The sequence below is a fragment of the Balaenoptera borealis genome, assembly GCF_965194805.1.
Source record: "Balaenoptera borealis genome assembly, chromosome: 9".
Taxonomy (NCBI): Eukaryota; Metazoa; Chordata; class Mammalia; order Artiodactyla; family Balaenopteridae; genus Balaenoptera; species Balaenoptera borealis.
In genome coordinates, this window is record NC_138873.1 from 81,211,696 (window position 1) to 81,233,527 (window position 21,832).

The following is a 21,832-nucleotide window of genomic DNA, read 5'->3' on the forward strand; positions in this document are numbered from 1 at the left end:
CGGCTTACTTTACAAAATGTCTTCAAACTAAATGATGCTATAATCTACATTCAATTAATTTATACATACCCTACTGTAGAACAGGGTTCGTTACGCTGGCAGAGCCCGGTAATTATGTAAAACTGAAACTTTTTCTGCACTGGTTCAAGTCCTCTTCCTAAGAATGTGTTTATAATCAACATTCTTTCACAAATTACCCAATTGAATTCACCATAGCATTCCTCATATTAACTAAATGGAAAATCCTAGGCTATATACAAGTCCAGAAAGGGCCAAAAATCATCAGCCCCCATGGATGATTACAACCCATTGCTGAGGCATTCAAATTACTTATTAAAGAACCACTATGTCCATCAACATCATCAATTTATATATTATTGCCCCAATGCTAGCCTTAACCCTGGCTCTCACAACATGAATTCCTCTTCCCATATCTTATCCACTAATTAGTATAAATGTAGGCATATTATTTCTATTAGCCATATCACACCGAGCCATTTATTCCATCCTCAGATCTGGATGAACTTCGCATTCCAAATACTCACTCACTGGAGCTCTAGGAACAATAGCACAGACAATCATCTCATATGAAGTAATGTAGCAGTTATTCTCTTCTCAGTCTTACTGATAAATGGATCATTTACACTTTCAACAGTAATTATTACACAAGAACACCTATGACTAATTTTCTCCTGACCGCTACCCAGAATTTGATTATCTCCGCAGTAGCAGAAATCCAATGAAGCCCCACTTGATTTAACAGAAGTAGCATCAAAACCTGTATATGTCTTCAATGTAGAAAATGTAGCAGGCCCATTCACCCCGTCCCTCCTAGAGAATATGTCAATTTCCCTATAATAAACATTTCCACAGCAATCTATTTTTAGGAGCATTCGACAATCCCTAGGTGCCAGAATTATAGATTCTTTCATCTTGTAAATATCGTTTTTTTAAAAAAAATAATTTTTATAGTTTTACTACCTGTAAACAAAATGTACTCCATTGCTGTGGAATATTCCTTCATAGGAGCGTGCATGGTTCATTTCTGCATCCGCCTGTGATGGCCTTCAGGTTCTTTCAGGTTTGGCTCCTGTGGCTGCGAGTCCATGTCCGTGTGTCCTGGTGCAGGGCTGGTGGGTTTGTGTTCACCTGGGAGGAGCACTGTGGGTCTCTGTGCAGGGACTTCGCTATCTGAGGCCCGATTGTTTCAGAAGTGGTTGCATCCCCCCGTTGCGTACCAGGCTTTCCATTGCTCCACATCCTGCTGATATTTGATACTATGTCTTTCATGTCTGCCATTCTGGTAGGTGTATGCACAGTATTTTTCTTACGGCTTTAATCCCTCTGTTGTTAGTGAAGTTGTGCATCTTGTGGTATTCATGGACTATTTCCTGTTGTTTTTTAAAAAGTTTTAAAAATTGTGGTCAGATATACATAACATAAAATTTACTATCTTAACCATTTTTAAGTGCACATTTCAGGGTCAAGAAGTAATTCACACTGTTGTGCAAACCTGACCACCATCATCCTCCAGAACTTTTTCATCTTGCAAAATTGAAACAGTCCCCATTAAACACTCACTCCCCATTGTCCCTCCCTCAGCCCCTGGCACTCAACATCCTACTTTATGTCTCTATGTTTCCGACTGCTCTAGGGGCCTTGTATGAGTGGATCAAGCACTGTTTGTTTTTTTGTGTCTAGCTTACATCACTGAGCATAATGCCCTCAAGGTTCATCCCTGCTGCAGCCTGTGTCAGAATTGCCTTCCTTTTTAGGCTGAATAGCATCCCCTTGTATTGATGGACCGTGTTTTTCTTCTCCATTCATCCATTAGTGGACACATGTAATATCTACATTCATTTCTCCTGTCATAATATTTGTGGAATAACATCAGAAAGTCCTATGAATCAAAAGTCATTTGCCATTAACTTTTTTCTTAAACTTTTTGTTGTGGAAAACATCAAGGCTAAGAAAAGGGAAAAATACATGTCAGCTTCACTTGTGTTCAGGAATTAATGCTTTACGGATTCACTTTATTCCCTGTGTGTGTGCTATGCGTGTGCATGTGCCTGTTTGCATACCTATGCTGTGCATGTGCATAGGTACGTGCACTTGCACACATTAGTGTGTGCATGGGCATATGCGTGCATGTGTGTTCACATGCTAGTGTGTGAATATATTTGTGCCGTGCACGTGCATATGTTTGTGTGTGTGCTGTGCCTGCCTGTGCGCACACCTGTGTGTTTGCTGGAACCACTTGCAAGTTGGTTGCAGACTGAATTGTGCCCCAGATATATCCGCACGCAGCTGCTCTAACAATCCTGCGTAGCCACGTAAAGGTCACAGATCTCAGGGATTTAAATGGATGGAGCAGGATATCCTGACACAGAGTTTGTCTTCCAATGACTGTCACTGTCTCAGTAACATCCTTCACACCTTCTTTAAGCCCCATTCAGGGTCCAGTTTAGACTCCCATTACATTCAGTCGCCTGCCCCAGGTCCCGTAAAGCAACAATGTCACCGTTGGAGAGCCCGGCCAAGGCTGGGGGTGCCCCTCCTGTTGGCCTGGCCTCCAGGCCCTGCCCTTGGCTCCTGTGTTCCCATCTCTCAGCCAGGCCCCGACTTGGATGGGGCCGCCACCTCTTTCCACACAGGGTCCCATCGCCCAGTCAAGGGGGTTCATTCTCCCCAAACACAGCATCAGGAGTGGGGTGGGGGGGGTGACAGTCCCCACTGGGTCTCCTTCATGTGAGACACTGTGCTGTTGAAAGAGCAGGCACCCTGCCCTCGGGGGTGGGGGGCTGGGGGGTGACATGCGGCCCACGATGGGCAGGCGGGTCTCCGGGTGGGGCGAGCCAGTGTGCAAGGAGTTCCGCGGTGGGTTCTCCTCTCCAACGGCTTCTGTGCCCCTACCTCTCCCCGTGCCTCCCCTCGAAGACAGCGCGGTGCCCGGGACGGGAGCCATGGGAGCCGTCAGCCACCGCCCCCTCTACACACACGCACACGCACACGCACACGCACACGCACACGCTGCAGGGAAGCAGGACCTGAGTGCAGGGCTCTCAGCGGCCCTGAGCGCCCCGCCCGGAATCGGCCAGCCGAATGGACAGACTGGATCTCCCGGCCCGGACCATGCAGGACTCTCCTGCCTGGGCTTCCAGTGTGGCCGCCTCCTTCTGGAAGCCTGGGAGGCTGGAATCAGGCCACTTCTTGTCTGTCCTGGCAGCAGACTGGGCTGCACTCTAAGAAGTTCGTGGCTCGCCCGTGGATCCTGACCATCAGGTGGCCAGAGAAATTGGGAACATTTCTGTTTTGCCTGTTGAAATGTTTAATGCCAAAGATTTTGTTCAGTTTCCTGATGTGGGTGTCCAAAGATGAGAGACCCATGTGTGTGATCTGTACCTCCTATGAGATCAGCCCTAAGCTAGTTTAAACATGATCAAGTTGTGTCTACATGGTAGATTTAGACCTCTGCATGTCCTGTCTACTGATTATGTTTAGAGCTGACCATGTGTTGTCTATAATAAGAAGATTTAGACCTGACCATGTTCTGTGTACGCTAGGACTATGGGGACCTGGGTAGAGACCCGGCCTGGCCTCAGTACTGGGAAGCTCCGTGCCTGCATCTGAATGTCAGGGCTTAGATGTCTGGGGTCTGGAGCTGAGGTGGGCTTGTCTACGTAACAGCCTCTCTTCTGAGTGTGGTGACCTGGTCCTCCCAAGGGTCAGTGCTATGGTCGGGGCCTTAGTCTTAATCCCTGCAGGGTTCACCTTCCCTGGGGCTCATGGAGAATCCTCAGGAGGACTACCTGGCAATAATTCCAATTTACCAGCACGTGCATGGTGCATAGGGAAGCAGGTTTAGCTGGTGAATTGATTGCAGGGCACGCAGATCGGGCAAAAGGCCGATGGGTGACAGCTGAGGCTGCTGCTGAGCTCTCCCTCCAGTCTACCGTCCCTACTCAGCAGAGTCCAGAGCTGCCCCTCGGCTTTCAGCCCTGCTGTCCTGTGAGTTTTCTCAACATGTAAGCGAGACGAGAAAGGACTGAGCACGCCAGCACCAGGGTCGTGTGTTCAACTCTAGTATGAAAGCTTTAAAAACAGTTAAAATCACACAGAACCAAAGTGAGAAGAGGAGGACTCCTCTGGGAAAGGAGACCCACCTGACACTTTTTCCCATCCCAGGAGGTCCCAGGGACCCAGCTTGTTTCCACATTGGGGGAGCCCCCTGCAGAGCCATGGTGTCCTGACCAAGGGGACGTGTGACCCCAGGTGCAGGGTCTGGGGAGGTGAGGTCACCCTGGGACTGTGGACATGTGACCCAGGTGGAGGGGTCTGGGGAGGTGGGTCACCCTGGTGAGTGTGGATGTGTGGCCCCAGGTATAGGGTGCGGGGACTGTGTGGGTCTCACCATACCTGCATGGGTCAGGATCACATGTATGGGGAGACCGCATATGCGCTCTTTGCCTGCAGTGTGTCCTGTCCCCTTTGAGATTTCCAACCTCTGCATTAAGGGTGTTGTCCTGATTAACCTGTGGTTCCTTTTCTTCTCTTCATCTTGTCACAATCATATGAGGTCAGGCATGTTTGAGTGGGTTGATGCTCTGTGTTCCGGTGAGTGACAACACTTGGTGGTATCATATTAATACTATAGCATATCATATGTCTAATCTATGGGGGTCACCACTGCCTGGGTCCCCCTGGACAGAGGTCAGGTGAGCACAGACTAGCCCCCCACCCCAAGAATGGTCTCCCACGTGCTCTGTGAGGGTACCGTGATGGCCCCTAAGGTAGGGGACTGTGTCTGGGCCTCCGACATTTGTGATGAGGGGGAGTCGAAATGGAATCTCAATTAACAAGACATTATTTTAAGAATTTATTTTAAGTGAAATAAAACACACGTCACATACCCTTTACCATCATCACCATTTTAAGTGCACGTTTCTGAGGCCTCAGATATATTCACTTTCTCGTGGAGCCATCACCACCATCCCTAGAACTTTTCATCTTGCAAAACCAAAATTCCACAACCATGAAAGTCTCATTCCCCATTCCCTCCCACTGCCCCTGGCACCGATATCCACTTCAGTCCCTGAGTTGTCGACTCCAGGGCACCCACTGGAGTGGAATCCTGCAGTGTTTGCTGACGGGTCATTTTGGAAGAGCTGACTTTCAGTCTGAAGCTCTGCCTGTTTGCATCTGACGAATCTGCATTTAAGGAGAGGGTGTATGAGGAAGGGGGTGTATGCGGGACAAAGGTGTCCGGGGTGCAGGTGAGCCAGGACCTGACCAGCTGCCTTTTGGGTCCCCTGGTCCCATCTCTTGATCTGTGCCTCATCTGCATCATCACTGTCCCCGCTGGCACCGCTGGGGTGTTGTTGTCTGAGTGAGAGTCCCCTGGTGCCCCTGCTCTCCTCCCCTCCTCCTGCTGGTTGGGGAGGGAACTGCTTGCTGTGTGGTCTCTCCTCCTGAGGCATGAAGGACCCTGTAGCATGGACCTGCAGAGTGTGGGGTGTGGTCCCAAGAGCATGGGGCCCACATAGGACACGACATCGGGGCGTGACAAGTGCTAGGGCTGCCTCATCACTGACAGGGAATGTTGCCCAGATCCTGCTCGAGAGGGCGTGGTGGGTGGCCTGGGACCCTAGCGGCCCCATTCCTATACTGGAGCTTGGAGAGTGCATCCCCATGGGCTCCAGATTCACCCCATATCTCAGCCATATCCCTCTGTCCTGTCTTTGAACTCAGGAAAACGAGCTCTCTTGTCCACAACATAGGCCTGGTCCTGTTGATATTAGGATTCTTTAAGTTAGGCGTCCTGGGATAGCAGCTCTTTTTAGGCCTGAGAAGGAACAACTCCGGAGTGTACAACAATTTCAGATGAAACTAATATTCAATGACTATCCCTAACTACTCGGTTGTTGACTTCTATTAGTCATTATTCTCCTGGTTTTAGCTCTGATGTGGGGATTACAGAGGAGTCAACGTTTAAATCTTCATAATCTGTGTATTTGTAGCTTCAGTATCATTACTGACCCATAGTTTTTTATGGTTTGGGAAGAGTTATTGATTTCACGTATCATGTAAAGGATTCACAATGATGATAGGGCAATTAAGATTACAATAATAGCTAGTAAATTGTTCACATTTTCTCTACCTGTGCATCTACTGTATGCATATGAGTTTAGATGTCAATATTAGTGAAATGATATAGAGGACTAGAGAACTTATTTTAAAAATCACTATTAATGTGTGATGAAGAAAATGTAAAAGTTCTTCCATAATCGGTGATGTTGTATCTTGAGAGCCTAGATGAAATTGATATGCCTTAGTGATATACAGGATTTTAGCCTATCATTTAACTTTGACAAAGCTACATCACTTTTTACTTTTATCTCATTTATTGAGGAAGACATAATTGTTATGGTGTTGGCTTGAAACTGGTTGAAAAGGACTTGAGTCCTTCCTTATTCTACATTTCCATAGGGAGGATCTTGAAACATAGGATATGGTGGAGGACATCCGTGTAACCATTCTAGGTTAGGAGTAGCAATTTCCACTGCTAAGACTTCTTGTTTAGACACAAATGCTTTTCAAAGTATGAAGATTATTAGCATTACTGCTGCTACTGAGATGAATGAGCCTAAAGACAAAATATTTCATGTTGTGTGTGCCTCAGGGTACTCAGACTAACGTAGTGACATCCCTGAGAGGCCACGAAAGTGCTGCAGGGAGTCATATTTACTACTACAAATATACTTGTGAAGTGAATTTTTGCTCATGCTGAGTTAACTGTATAACCTGAGAATAGTGGGAATCAGTGTAGGAAGCCTCCTATAATAGTGAAGACTGCTCCCATGGACATTAGGTCATGGAAGTGTGCTACTACATAGTATGTATCCTGGAGGACAATGTCTGGGGATGAGATGGCTAAGATGATTCCTGTCAAACCACCTACTGTAAAAAGAAAAAAACTAAAGCCTAAAACTCATAATATATTGGGAGGTCATATAGTATTACCTCCGTGAACAGTTGCTAACCAGGGACTTCCCTGGTGACGCAGTGGTTAAGAATTCGCCTGTCAATGCAGGGGACACGGGTTCGAGCCCTTGTCTGGGAAGATTCCACATGCCTCGGAGCAAAAAGCCCGTGTGCCACAACTACTGAGCCTGCCCTCTAGAGCCCGCAAGCCACAACTACTGAAGCCCACGCGCCTAGAGGCCGTGCTCTGCAACAAGAGAAGCCACTGCAATGAAAGGGCCGCACACCGCAACGAAGAGTAGCTGCCGCTCACCGCAACCAGAGAAAGCCCATGCGCAGCAACCAAGACCCAACTCAGCCACAAAAAAAAAAAAAAAAAGAAAAGAAAAAGAAAAATTAAATAAAGAGTTGCTAATCAGCTAGATACTTTTACTCCTGTAGGGATAGAAGTAATTACGGTAGCTGATGCAAAGTATGCTCCTGAGTCCACAGCTATCCCTATGGTAAACATATGATGGGCCCACAAGAGAACTCCTAAAAAACCAGTGGACATGACTCATACTATTCCCAGATAGCTGAAAGGCAATTTTTGTCCTAAATAGTATGTAATGATATGTGAGTTTATAACAAACCCTGTTAGGCCATGAATACAGACTTCAGGGTGAGCAAAGTATCAACATAGGTGTTGGTATAGGATTCGGTCTCCTCCTGCAGGGTCAAAGAAAGTAGTGTTTAGATTTCTATCTCTTAACAGCATGGCAATTCTGGCTGCTTGGACTGAGATTGGTAATTATAGTAATATGGCTATAGTTGGGGAAGATTAAACAAATAATGGTGTTTGGTATTGGGATATGACTGCTGGTTTTGTATTAAAGACTATAGTAATAAAAGTAATAATACCAAGAATTGAGGAGACACCTGCTAAATGGAAGGAGAAAACAGTTAGGTCGACAGAGGCTCCTGCATGGGCCAGATTGCAGGCTAGAGCTGAATACACGGTTCCACTGGTACCAGAACCAGCTTCTACTATTGGTGATATGAGTAGGAGTAAGAATGATGGGGGAAGTAGTCAAAAGTTTATATGATTTATTGGGGGAAATGCTACTTCAGGTGTCTGAGTTATTAGTGGCCCAAGTCAGTTTTCAAAGCCTGCAATCATAACGGGTACAGCTATAAAGAAAATTATTACAAGTGCAGGGACTGTTATGACTACCTTACAGATTTGGGCATCTCCAAGTAGCGGTCCAGGTCAGCATAGCTCAGCCTCGATTGATATAATTAAGGTGCTGCCTGCTACTCCAGCTCAAGCACCAAATAGTAAATATAAAATGCCGATATCTTTGTGATTTGTTGAAAATAATCAGCAGTGTATGAACAGAGGTAAAATGACTGAGTTAGCATTAGACTGTAAATCTAAAGACAGAGATTGAGCCCTCTTTCTGGCAAACCCTGTGGTGAATCAACAAATTGAATTGTAACTTCAGAGAAGCAGCTTCAATTCTGCCAGTGATTTTCCTGCTTTTTTTTTTCTTTTTTTCTTTCTCAAATGAAGGAGAAGTAGACTGAAGCCAGTTGACTAGAGGATTTGCCTGTTAACTAAAGTTTCCTGGGGTTAAAACTCATCAATCTCGTAAAGATTTGGCTTAAATACAGTGTTTGCTTTACATTCAGTTGATGTAGAATAAAGTCTTGCAATCCTTATTTTTAGGAATTAAGTAAATTTCACTTGTTTAGGGTTTTGAAAGCTCTTGGCCTGAACTAACCTAAATTCCTAGTCCAGCACCGATAGAATGGGTGTTGTGTGTAGTAATCGTGTGGGTATTATGATTGGTAATGATAGGAAGGTTATTTCTTTGTACGTTCAAATTGTTTTGTGTTTGTGTTGTTTAATGAAGGGAATATAGTTAGTGATGTGGAGTATGTTAGCTGCAAGTAGAAATATATGCTGAGGGCTGCTATGATGGCTATTAGTGTTGGTAGAATGATGTTGTCGTTTTTGTTATCTCTTGGATAATTATTCATTTGGGTAGAAACCCTGATAGTGATGGGCGATGTCCTAATGATACTATAATGGTGAGGAAAATGATTGTGATGGGAGGTGTTTTACCTCATGTGTGTGATAATGATACTCTTGTAGTACATGATCTGGGCATAAATAAGAAGAAGATAGTGTTGTTATGATATAAATTAGTATGTTTAGGATCGTTATAATCTGAATATACATTATAATAGCTGTTATTCATCCTATATGGGCAATTGATGAGGAGGGTGTAATATTTTCCAGGTGAGTATGGCGAAGTCTGCCTCAGCCTCCAGCTATGATTTATAATATCACTATGATTAATAGTATATTTAGGTTGATGGATGGTGACATGTGGTATAAAACTGATAGGGGTGCAATTTTGCCATGTTGATAGCATCAGGTCTGCTGTTCATGGGATGCCTTGTGTGACTTCAGGCACTCAGAAGTGAAATGGGGAAAGTCCTACTTTTGTGACAAGGGCGATTGTCATGAGGGTGGATGCTGCTGGATTAAAGAATTTTGTTATTCATTGTGCTCTTTGACCAGAGTATATTAGATTAATGATAATAGCCATTATAAGTAGTATTGATGTGGTGGACTGTTTTAGGAAATATTTGTTGGATGCTTCTGTACCTTATGGGTTCATGTTTTTTATTAGAATGGGGATACCATTAACCAGTGTGAGCTGGTTATACAATTATTATATTTCCTGAGAAAATGGTCAGTAGAATGATGGTAAAAACAATGAGAGTTTATTTGCACAGGAAGGATATACAAAAATATTTTGGGGGTATGGGCCTGAAGCTTACTTAGAGAACTTTACTATATAGCATGTGGTGTAATGTGGTAGGTAGCATGGAGAATGTAAAATTATTAGGAAGAATTCAATTCCAGGAATAAGAGCATTGAAACCTCTATGATTTACTCTATCAAAGTAACTCTTTTGTCAGACATATTTCTTAAATTTGTGGTGGGTTGCCTGGTATGATGACAAGTAGTGAAAACTCTCATATATATAGGGTTAATGTTAGTCGTAAAAAAAAACTTTTTATAAGAGATGTATGCGTTGATCATATCAAAATTGTAGGTAGGAGGCTCAAATTCATAGAAAGGAGATTGTTAGATGTGTTTTAATGATGACTTGGGCTGTATATAATTCTGGCACCTAGGGATTGTCGAATGCTCCTAAAAATAGATTGCTGTGGAAATGTTTATTATAGGGAAATTGACATATTCTCTAGGAGGGACGGGGTGAATGGGCCTGCTACATTTTCTACATTGAAGACATATACAGGTTTTGATGCTACTTCTGTTAAATCAAGTGGGGCTTCATTGGATTTCTGCTACTGCGGAGATAATCAAATTCTGGGTAGCGGTCAGGAGAAAATTAGTCATAGGTGTTCTTGTGTAATAATTACTGTTGAAAGTGTAAATGATCCATTTATCAGTAAGACTGAGAAGAGAATAACTGCTACATTACTTCATATGAGATGATTGTCTGTGCTATTGTTCCTAGAGCTCCAGTGAGTGAGTATTTTGAATGCGAAGTTTATCCAGACCTGAGGATGGAATAAATGGCTCGGTGTGATATGGCTAATAGAAATAATATGCCTACATTTATACTAATTAGTGGATAAGATATGGGAAGAGGAATTCATGTTGTGAGAGCCAGGGTTAAGGCTAGCATTGGGGCAATAATATATAAATTGATGATGTTGATGGACATAGTGGTTCTTTAATAAGTAATTTGAAAGCCTCAGCAATGGGTTGTAATCATCCATGGGGGCTGATGATTTTTGGCCCTTTCTGGACTTGTATATAGCCTAGGATTTTCCATTTAGTTAATATGAGGAATGCTATGGTGAATTCAATTGGGTAATTTGTGAAAGAATGTTGATTATAAACACATTCTTAGGAAGAGGACTTGAACCAGTGCAGAAAAAGTTTCAGTTTTACATAATTACCGGGCTCTGCCAGCGTAACGAACCCTGTTCTACAGTAGGGTATGTATAAATTAATTGAATGTAGATTATAGCATCATTTAGTTTGAAGACATTTTGTAAAGTAAGCCGTATTGCCCTTGTCCTTTCTTTCATACTGGAAGAAATCTGCAATAGACAGAAACCAACCAGGATGACTCCAGTCTGAACTCAGATCACGTGAGACTTTAATCGTTGAACAAACAGACAATTAATAGCAGTTATACCATTGAAATGTCGTGATCCAGCATCAAGGTCATAAACCATATTGCCCATATGAACTCCAGAATACAATTACACTGTTATCCCTAGCAAAACTTGTTCCATTGATCAGTGTTTTAGAAGAACACGTGATAAAGCATTTTGACTAGCTGGCCTAAATTTTAATCACTCAGAAGTGGTTTTATTCTCCAAAAAATAAATGGCGCACGGGCTCAAGACACACCGGCTTCAGTAGTTGTGGCGTGCAGACTCAGTAGTTGTGGCCCACTGGCTTAGTTGTTCCGTGGCACGTGAGATCTTCCCAGGCCGGGGATCGAACCGGGTCCCCTGCATTGGCAGGCGAATTCTTAATCGCTGCATCACCAGGGAAGTCCCCTTTTAATAAGTCCCCTTTTAAAGGGAGAATCGCAGTCTCCCTTTTAATATACCTTAAGCCCAAAGAATCCATGGAAAATGGTTACAGAAAATAAGACAATAAAATATTGTAAGGACTGTAACAGAAGCATATAGTACACAGTTCATATAGACACATCCCAAGCAGTTACAAAGTATATTAAAAGGGAGGCTGCAATTTTAAAAGAATAAGAAAAATTATACCCACAAACTCCCAATCTTTCCTGAAACGTTGCAATCTGAAACCCTATTGTAGGAAGCAGAAGATTTCAGGAGACATTCTACAAATGAAGGACTCCAAACCCTGTGGTTGGATAAGGAATTCTGGAAGGAAGGTATCCTCACCCAAGGAGAGCAGGTTCCTATACTTCTCTAACATCACATCCCTGTACAATTCCCATTGATCTTGGTCCAGGCATTCTCACTCCTCTTGAGAGAAATCTATGGCCACATCCTGGAATGTCAGCAGTCCCTGAAATTAAAAGTACACATGCCATGTGGCCACGGGAAGAGTTCATAATGTGACCCAAGAAGAAAACAGCAAGTTAAGAGAACTGCTTTTAATTTAGAAGAGTGTCTTCAATTATCCACTAATATATATATATATATATATATATTTTTTTTTTTTACAAAGTAACTTTCTCTACCTTATTTCTAACTACAAGAAAAGGGTATGGCATGTGATCCACAAAACCAGTATAGAGACTATACTTGTCTGGAAAAGAAATGATAAAATGATGGTTTCAACACAGGCATATGCATTTTTGAGTGTTTTATTATGTCAAACTGGATAAAATGTGTGTATTTCTCATACAGAAAAGACCTGTCGAGGTAGAAATGTACCTTTCAACTATTCATGGATACACAAGTACACTGGGGAGATTGTAAAAGTGCAGATTGTGATTCAGTAGGTCCGGTGGGCCTGAATTCTATTTTTTTAACAAGCTCATGGTTAACTAGTGATGCCACAGTCTCTGATTCATTAACCACAACTGTGAATATCAGAGACATAATTAGAAAGGTAAAAATTCATATTTAATTTTGAACTTAAAGTGTTTTATGGATTTTACACCTTTAATAGAATAGTGAGCACAGCAGCAACAATCATTTGTGAATATTTACTATAGACTGTGTATCTTTCTAACTTTTTCGTGTAGGATTCCAGGAAAAAGGCCTGGGCTACGGCCACAGTGGGCGTGGCCCCCAGGCCGGGCCGCCCCTCCAGGACCCCCGACGGGGCCCTGCGCTCCTGGCGGCTCCCTCCCCCGCCGCCCCGCTCCCTCCCGGAAGGCCTCGGGGCAGAGCGGTCCCACCCACTGCGCGCTGAACAGAGCCCGCGTTTCCTCAGAGCTGGAACTCCCGGCTCGGGCGGGGTCTCTTCCCTCCGCCTTCACGGAACTGCCCCAGAGCCCGAGGGGAGGGCGACCTCACTGAGGCTGCCGGCTCTGGAGGTGCCCCGGCGGCCGAAGCTGTGACAGTCGCGGGGACGGCGGGCCAGGTAAGTGGGCGCCGACCCTCCGCCTGGTCCGGTGCCCGGGCGGCAGCACAAGACCAGCTTCTGAGGGGCAGGGGTTCGCTGCCACCCGCCGCTGCTGTGCAGAAAGAGCGGCCTCCAGCGTCTGGTCCCCGGGAAATTCGGTCCCTCCTCTCGCCCCTGCCCTCGGCCTGGCTCGCGAGGCCTGGTGGGCGTGGGGAGGGGGTCGGCCTGAGCGTCCTGCGGGGAAACGGGGCAAGGGAGGCGCAGGGTGTGGCTGCAGCGTCAGCGCCCCTCCTCCCGACTGCGGGGAAAGCGGCTGAAAACTCCTCCCGAGGCGCGCAGGCCCCTTATTCAGCCGAGTCCCTCTGCGCTCCTTCCTCCCTGAGCTAAAGTACCGGGGGGAGGGGACAGGGCAGGGGACTGGTAATGGGGAACATCAAAAGGTGATTGTTAACTAAGGAAAACCAGCTCTCCCAAGGTGAGGAATGCGGCGCTTTTCTTTGCATGGGCTCACTGAAATCCTTCCTTTGATATGCACCTCAGCTCTCTGGGGCCTGCATTCCGTATTTGCATATCCTGAGTGCCTCAGGGCCCGCCGGCTCACATTGGAGGGCTGCAAGTGCTGAAGACTGTGACATCCTTTGTTTACTGATAGGGCAAGAAATATTCCATTTCCCACCGGCTTGAGGGGCAGACAGTGAAAAAAAGTCAGAGAATCTCACTCGGCATGTACTTTGGTTCACATATAGACAATATTTATACTTAACTGTGCTAATAGAGGTTCTCAAGTCCAATCAACTTGTACTACTGCCCTCTATGTATCAATTTCATCAATATCATAAGATAAATGCTTATAGAATTGACTTATTCCATTTAAATAGGATAATGATTTTTAAAGGAAACATAAGAGAAATATAACAACAAAACCTTTACCACTAAAAGCTGGGTCTGGAACAACCTGAATAAATGTTCCATTGTTAAAATATTGAAAGATGTAGTCAATAGAAATATCAACAAAAATGACAAATAATAAGGGTAGCAGAATGTTGAAATGTCCTATCTTTATCATTAAAGTGGCAGAAAATCATTTATTAGTAGACACTGGGGGCAGAAGATGTCTGATTTTATACCTTTGTCATATTTGTGCAGTTGTTTCAACAAGTAACTTAAAGACAAAATGGAAAAACAAGGAGGTTTGTGCCTGAGATCATGTTGATGTGAAACCAGGGATGGCCACCTTGTGCCAGGTGAGTTAAGTTTACCTGGCAGGTAGACCGCAGAGCTCCTGGGAAGCAAGGGTTGGAATTTTTCTGCTGGGTGCCCCTTAGGTTCTGTGACTTGACTGACTGACTGTGAGTCATGTTTCGGGAAAGACCTGATCACAGGAAAAGGGTGGGAATAGAGTGCTTTGGGGAGCAGCTAACAACATTCATCACAGCTCACGGCCTGAATGAATTTTAAAGAAACAGGAAAACAAATGCTTCTTATGGAATCAGAGAATGTGAGGGCTGGACAATCCCAGAAAATGAGGAACAGCCATCCCATTTTCCAGATGACAAAACAGAGGTCCAGCAAGGTGAAATCCCTCACCCAAGTTGCACCCCTCTCTCCTCCCCACTACGTGGTTCATGAAAGCAGGACTCTTCCTGTCTTCATCACTGCTGAACCCCAAAAAGGGCCAGGCATCTAGGAGCTGCTCCAAAAATTTGGGTTGACTGTAGGAACAATGCTATTTCTTTCTTTCTCACTCTTATTCAGGATTGTGCCAAGAACTCCCCAGGTTGCAATGTAATTCGATAAATGTAAATATTAATTGAGTTTTGTTGTGATGAGGACTTAGGCTTTGAAGGTAACAGACTTGGTTCAGATCTTGGTTCTGCCACTCCATAGCTGTTTGGCTTTGGGAAAATTACTAAGCCTCTCTGAGATTATTTCCTCCTTTGTAAAGTGGGGATAAATCTATCTGAGCCAGCAGAGCACCTGCATGAGAGATGTGCACTAAATATTGGTCTTTCTCACTCTCCTACGCCATCTCTCTGTTCTTCCCAGAGAAGCTGTACAGAAGGATATAGTACTTTTTTAAAATAGTTAACTAATTAATTAATTAATGTGTTTTTGGCTGCGTTGGGTCTTCGTTGCTATGCGCAGGCTTTCTCTAGTTGCGGCAAGCGGGGGCTACTCTTTGTTGCGGTGCCCGGGCTTCTCATTGCGGTGGCTTCTCTTGCTAGCCTTAACCCCAATGCTAGCCTTAACCCTGGCTCTCACAACATGAATTCCTCTTCCCATATCTTATCCACTAATTAGTATAAATGTAGGCATATTATTTCTATTAGCCATATCACACCGAGCCATTTATTCCATCCTCAGATCTGGATGAACTTCGCATTCCAAATACTCACTCACTGGAGCTCTAGGAACAATAGCACAGACAATCATCTCATATGAAGTAATGTAGCAGTTATTCTCTTCTCAGTCTTACTGATAAATGGATCATTTACACTTTCAACAGTAATTATTACACAAGAACACCTATGACTAATTTTCTCCTGACCGCTACCCAGAATTTGATTATCTCCGCAGTAGCAGAAATCCAATGAAGCCCCACTTGATTTAACAGAAGTAGCATCAAAACCTGTATATGTCTTCAATGTAGAAAATGTAGCAGGCCCATTCACCCCGTCCCTCCTAGAGAATATGTCAATTTCCCTATAATAAACATTTCCACAGCAATCTATTTTTAGGAGCATTCGACAATCCCTAGGTGCCAGAATTATATACAGCCCAAGTCATCATTAAAACACATCTAACAATCTCCTTTCTATGAATTTGAGCCTCCTACCTACAATTTTGATATGATCAACGCATACATCTCTTATAAAAAGTTTTTTTTTACGACTAACATTAACCCTATATATATGAGAGTTTTCACTACTTGTCATCATACCAGGCAACCCACCACAAATTTAAGAAATATGTCTGACAAAAGAGTTACTTTGATAGAGTAAATCATAGAGGTTTCAATGCTCTTATTCCTGGAATTGAATTCTTCCTAATAATTTTACATTCTCCATGCTACCTACCACATTACACCACATGCTATATAGTAAAGTTCTCTAAGTAAGCTTCAGGCCCATACCCCCAAAATATTTTTGTATATCCTTCCTGTGCAAATAAACTCTCATTGTTTTTACCATCATTCTACTGACCATTTTCTCAGGAAATATAATAATTGTATAACCAGCTCACACTGGTTAATGGTATCCCCATTCTAATAAAAAACATGAACCCATAAGCTACAGAAGCATCCAACAAATATTTCCTAAAACAGTCCACCACATCAATACTACTTATAATGGCTATTATCATTAATCTAATATACTCTGGTCAAAGAGCACAATGAATAACAAAATTCTTTAATCCAGCAGCATCCACCCTCATGACAATCGCCCTTGTCACAAAAGTAGGACTTTCCCCATTTCACTTCTGAGTGCCTGAAGTCACACAAGGCATCCCATGAACAGCAGACCTGATGCTATCAACATGACAAAATTGCACCCCTATCAGTTTTATACCACATGTCACCATCCATCAACCTAAATATACTATTAATCATAGTGATATTATAAATCATAGCTGGAGGCTGAGGCAGACTTCGCCATACTCACCTGGAAAATATTACACCCTCCTCATCAATTGCCCATATAGGATGAATAACAGCTATTATAATGTATATTCAGATTATAACGATCCTAAACATACTAATTTATATCATAACAACACTATCTTCTTCTTATTTATGCCCAGATCATGTACTACAAGAGTATCATTATCACACACATGAGGTAAAACACCTCCCATCACAATCATTTTCCTCACCATTATAGTATCATTAGGACATCGCCCATCACTATCAGGGTTTCTACCCAAATGAATAATTATCCAAGAGATAACAAAAACGACAACATCATTCTACCAACACTAATAGCCATCATAGCAGCCCTCAGCATATATTTCTACTTGCAGCTAACATACTCCACATCACTAACTATATTCCCTTCATTAAACAACACAAACACAAAACAATTTGAACGTACAAAGAAATAACCTTCCTATCATTACCAATCATAATACCCACACGATTACTACACACAACACCCATTCTATCGGTGCTGGACTAGGAATTTAGGTTAGTTCAGGCCAAGAGCTTTCAAAACCCTAAACAAGTGAAATTTACTTAATTCCTAAAAATAAGGATTGCAAGACTTTATTCTACATCAACTGAATGTAAAGCAAACACTGTATTTAAGCCAAATCTTTACGAGATTGATGAGTTTTAACCCCAGGAAACTTTAGTTAACAGGCAAATCCTCTAGTCAACTGGCTTCAGTCTACTTCTCCTTCATTTGAGAAAGAAAAAAAGAAAAAAAAAAGCAGGAAAATCACTGGCAGAATTGAAGCTGCTTCTCTGAAGTTACAATTCAATTTGTTGATTCACCACAGGGTTTGCCAGAAAGAGGGCTCAATCTCTGTCTTTAGATTTACAGTCTAATGCTAACTCAGTCATTTTACCTCTGTTCATACACTGCTGATTATTTTCAACAAATCACAAAGATATCGGCATTTTATATTTACTATTTGGTGCTTGAGCTGGAGTAGCAGGCAGCACCTTAATTATATCAATCGAGGCTGAGCTATGCTGACCTGGACCGCTACTTGGAGATGCCCAAATCTGTAAGGTAGTCATAACAGTCCCTGCACTTGTAATAATTTTCTTTATAGCTGTACCCGTTATGATTGCAGGCTTTGAAAACTGACTTGGGCCACTAATAACTCAGACACCTGAAGTAGCATTTCCCCCAATAAATCATATAAACTTTTGACTACTTCCCCCATCATTCTTACTCCTACTCATATCACCAATAGTAGAAGCTGGTTCTGGTACCAGTGGAACCGTGTATTCAGCTCTAGCCTGCAATCTGGCCCATGCAGGAGCCTCTGTCGACCTAACTGTTTTCTCCTTCCATTTAGCAGGTGTCTCCTCAATTCTTGGTATTATTACTTTTATTACTATAGTCTTTAATACAAAACCAGCAGTCATATCCCAATACCAAACACCATTATTTGTTTAATCTTCCCCAACTATAGCCATATTACTATAATTACCAATCTCAGTCCAAGCAGCCAGAATTGCCATGCTGTTAAGAGATAGAAATCTAAACACTACTTTCTTTGACCCTGCAGGAGGAGACCGAATCCTATACCAACACCTATGTTGATACTTTGCTCACCCTGAAGTCTGTATTCATGGCCTAACAGGGTTTGTTATAAACTCACATATCATTACATACTATTTAGGACAAAAATTGCCTTTCAGCTATCTGGGAATAGTATGAGTCATGTCCACTGGTTTTTTAGGAGTTCTCTTGTGGGCCCATCATATGTTTACCATAGGGATAGCTGTGGACTCAGGAGCATACTTTGCATCAGCTACCGTAATTACTTCTATCCCTACAGGAGTAAAAGTATCTAGCTGATTAGCAACTCTTTATTTAATTTTTCTTTTTCTTTTCTTTTTTTTTTTTTTTTTTGTGGCTGAGTTGGGTCTTGGTTGCTGCGCATGGGCTTTCTCTGGTTGCGGTGAGCGGCAGCTACTCTTCGTTGCGGTGTGCGGCCCTTTCATTGCAGTGGCTTCTCTTGTTGCAGAGCACGGCCTCTAGGCGCGTGGGCTTCAGTAGTTGTGGCTTGCGGGCTCTAGAGGGCAGGCTCAGTAGTTGTGGCACACGGGCTTTTTGCTCCGAGGCATGTGGAATCTTCCCAGACAAGGGCTCGAACCCGTGTCCCCTGCATTGACAGGCGAATTCTTAACCACTGCGTCACCAGGGAAGTCCCTGGTTAGCAACTGTTCACGGAGGTAATACTATATGACCTCCCAATATATTATGAGTTTTAGGCTTTAGTTTTTTTCTTTTTACAGTAGGTGGTTTGACAGGAATCATCTTAGCCATCTCATCCCCAGACATTGTCCTCCAGGATACATACTATGTAGTAGCACACTTCCATGACCTAATGTCCATGGGAGCAGTCTTCACTATTATAGGAGGCTTCCTACACTGATTCCCACTATTCTCAGGTTATACAGTTAACTCAGCATGAGCAAAAATTCACTTCACAAGTATATTTGTAGTAGTAAATATGACTCCCTGCAGCACTTTCGTGGCCTCTCAGGGATGTCACTACGTTAGTCTGAGTACCCTGAGGCACACACAACATGAAATATTTTGTTTTTAGGCTCATTCATCTCAGTAGCAGCAGTAATGCTAATAATCTTCATACTTTGAAAAGCATTTGTGTCTAAACAAGAAGTCTTAGCAGTGGAAATTGCTACTCCTAACCTAGAATGGTTACACGGATGTCCTCCACCATATCCTATGTTTCAAGATCCTCCCTATGGAAATGTAGAATAAGGAAGGACTCAAGTCCTTTTCAACCAGTTTCAAGCCAACACCATAACAATTATGTCTTCCTCAATAAATGAGATAAAAGTAAAAAGTGATGTAGCTTTGTCAAAGTTAAATGATAGGCTAAAATCCTGTATATCACTAAGGCATATCAATTTCATCTAGGCTCTCAAGATACAACATCACCGATTATGGAAGAACTTTTACATTTTCTTCATCACACATTAATAGTGATTTTTAAAATAAGTTCTCTAGTCCTCCATATCATTTCACTAATATTGACATCTAAACTCATATGCATACAGTAGATGCACAGGTAGAGAAAATGTGAACAATTTACTAGCTATTATTGTAATCTTAATTGCCCTATCATCATTGTGAATCCTTTACATGATACGTGAAATCAATAACTCTTCCCAAACCATAAAAAACTATGGGTCAGTAATGATACTGAAGCTACAAATACACAGATTATGAAGATTTAAACGTTGACTCCTCTGTAATCCCCACATCAGAGCTAAAACCAGGAGAATAATGACTAATAGAAGTCAACAACCGAGTAGTTAGGGATAGTCATTGAATATTAGTTTCATCTGAAATTGTTGTACACTCCGGAGTTGTTCCTTCTCAGGCCTAAAAAGAGCTGCTATCCCAGGACGCCTAACTTAAAGAATCCTAATATCAACAGGACCAGGCCTATGTTGTGGACAAGAGAGCTCGTTTTCCTGAGTTCAAAGACAGGACAGAGGGATATGGCTGAGATATGGGGTGAATCTGGAGCCCATGGGGATGCACTCTCCAAGCTCCAGTATAGGAATGGGGCCGCTAGGGTCCCAGGCCACCCACCACGCCCTCTCGAGCAGGATCTGGGCAACATTCCCTGTCAGTGATGAGGCAGCCCTAGCACTTGTCACGCCCCGATGTCGTGTCCTATGTGGGCCCCATGCTCTTGGGACCACACCCCACACTCTGCAGGTCCATGCTACAGGGTCCTTCATGCCTCAGGAGGAGAGACCACACAGCAAGCAGTTCCCTCCCCAACCAGCAGGAGGAGGGGAGGAGAGCAGGGGCACCAGGGGACTCTCACTCAGACAACAACACCCCAGCGGTGCCAGCGGGGACAGTGATGATGCAGATGAGGCACAGACCAAGAGATGGGACCAGGGGACCCAAAAGGCAGCTGGTCAGGTCCTGGCTCACCTGCACCCCGGACACCTTTGTCCCGCATACACCCCCTTCCTCATACACCCTCTCCTTAAATGCAGATTCGTCAGATGCAAACAGGCAGAGCTTCAGACTGAAAGTCAGCTCTTCCAAAATGACCCGTCAGCAAACACTGCAGGATTCCACTCCAGTGGGTGCCCTGGAGTCGACAACTCAGGGACTGAAGTGGATATCGGTGCCAGGGGCAGTGGGAGGGAATGGGGAATGAGACTTTCATGGTTGTGGAATTTTGGTTTTGCAAGATGAAAAGTTCTAGGGATGGTGGTGATGGCTCCACGAGAAAGTGAATATATCTGAGGCCTCAGAAACGTGCACTTAAAATGGTGATGATGGTAAAGGGTATGTGACGTGTGTTTTATTTCACTTAAAATAAATTCTTAAAATAATGTCTTGTTAATTGAGATTCCATTTCGACTCCCCCTCATCACAAATGTCGGAGGCCCAGACACAGTCCCCTACCTTAGGGGCCATCACGGTACCCTCACAGAGCACGTGGGAGACCATTCTTGGGGTGGGGGGCTAGTCTGTGCTCACCTGACCTCTGTCCAGGGGGACCCAGGCAGTGGTGACCCCCATAGATTAGACATATGATATGCTATAGTATTAATATGATACCACCAAGTGTTGTCACTCACCGGAACACAGAGCATCAACCCACTCAAACATGCCTGACCTCATATGATTGTGACAAGATGAAGAGAAGAAAAGGAACCACAGGTTAATCAGGACAACACCCTTAATGCAGAGGTTGGAAATCTCAAAGGGGACAGGACACACTGCAGGCAAAGAGCGCATATGCGGTCTCCCCATACATGTGATCCTGACCCATGCAGGTATGGTGAGACCCACACAGTCCCCGCACCCTATACCTGGGGCCACACATCCACACTCACCAGGGTGACCCACCTCCCCAGACCCCTCCACCTGGGTCACATGTCCACAGTCCCAGGGTGACCTCACCTCCCCAGACCCTGCACCTGGGGTCACACGTCCCCTTGGTCAGGACACCATGGCTCTGCAGGGGGCTCCCCCAATGTGGAAACAAGCTGGGTCCCTGGGACCTCCTGGGATGGGA

General features: G+C 43.8%; 1 long non-coding RNA gene across 1 annotated transcript; it reads left to right on the forward strand.

Moving 5' to 3' along the window:
- The first annotated feature begins 14,223 nt into the window (after positions 1-14,223).
- Positions 14,224-21,094, forward strand: LOC309634866. Its single transcript, XR_014248478.1, has 3 exons — positions 14,224-14,322; positions 18,317-18,392; positions 20,799-21,094. It is a non-coding gene; the product is annotated as an uncharacterized lncRNA (long non-coding RNA).
- The last annotated feature ends 738 nt before the right edge of the window (positions 21,095-21,832 follow it).